Genomic DNA, 575 nt, shown 5'->3' on the forward strand with positions numbered 1-575 from the left:
CCGAGACCGGCACAACTGCCTCCACCACAACAGTATAGGCCTCCGGCTCAGCGGCCTAATGTTGGTGACAGAGGAAAGGGAAAAGTACAGGAACAAACTTATGCCCTGGCAGGAGGTAGCTCTGGAGGTCAGACCAGCAACGCGGTGGTTGAGGGTATGTTCCTAATCTCTCATTCTTTTACTCACGTGTTGTTTGATACAAGTGCCACACACTCGTTCATATCAATCTCTTTTATTCAGACTTTGAAACTGAAGAGTGAGAATTTAGAAGTCCCGATGACTTTGAACTCCCCACTGGGATGTGTGGAGGTAATGAATGTGTGTAAATCATGTGAAATCACGATTGGTAGTGAGCGATTGAGAGCAGATTTGGTTATCCTTCCGATGACCCTATTTGATGTGGTACTCGGAATGGATTGACTGTCAAGGCTTGGTAGGAAAGTGACCTTGATGACGGATTCTAGAACAGTAATTTCTTATCAAGCAGAGATGAACCCAGTCCTTGGGGAACGACTGTTGAAGTACAGCGTTGGGGGACGGAAGAATTTAGCCTGTTTCTCCTCCCTTCTTGCCTT

This window comes from Morus notabilis, unplaced genomic scaffold (assembly GCF_000414095.1).
Source record: "Morus notabilis unplaced genomic scaffold, ASM41409v2 Scaffold234, whole genome shotgun sequence".
In the NCBI taxonomy this organism is placed as follows: domain Eukaryota; kingdom Viridiplantae; phylum Streptophyta; class Magnoliopsida; order Rosales; family Moraceae; genus Morus; species Morus notabilis.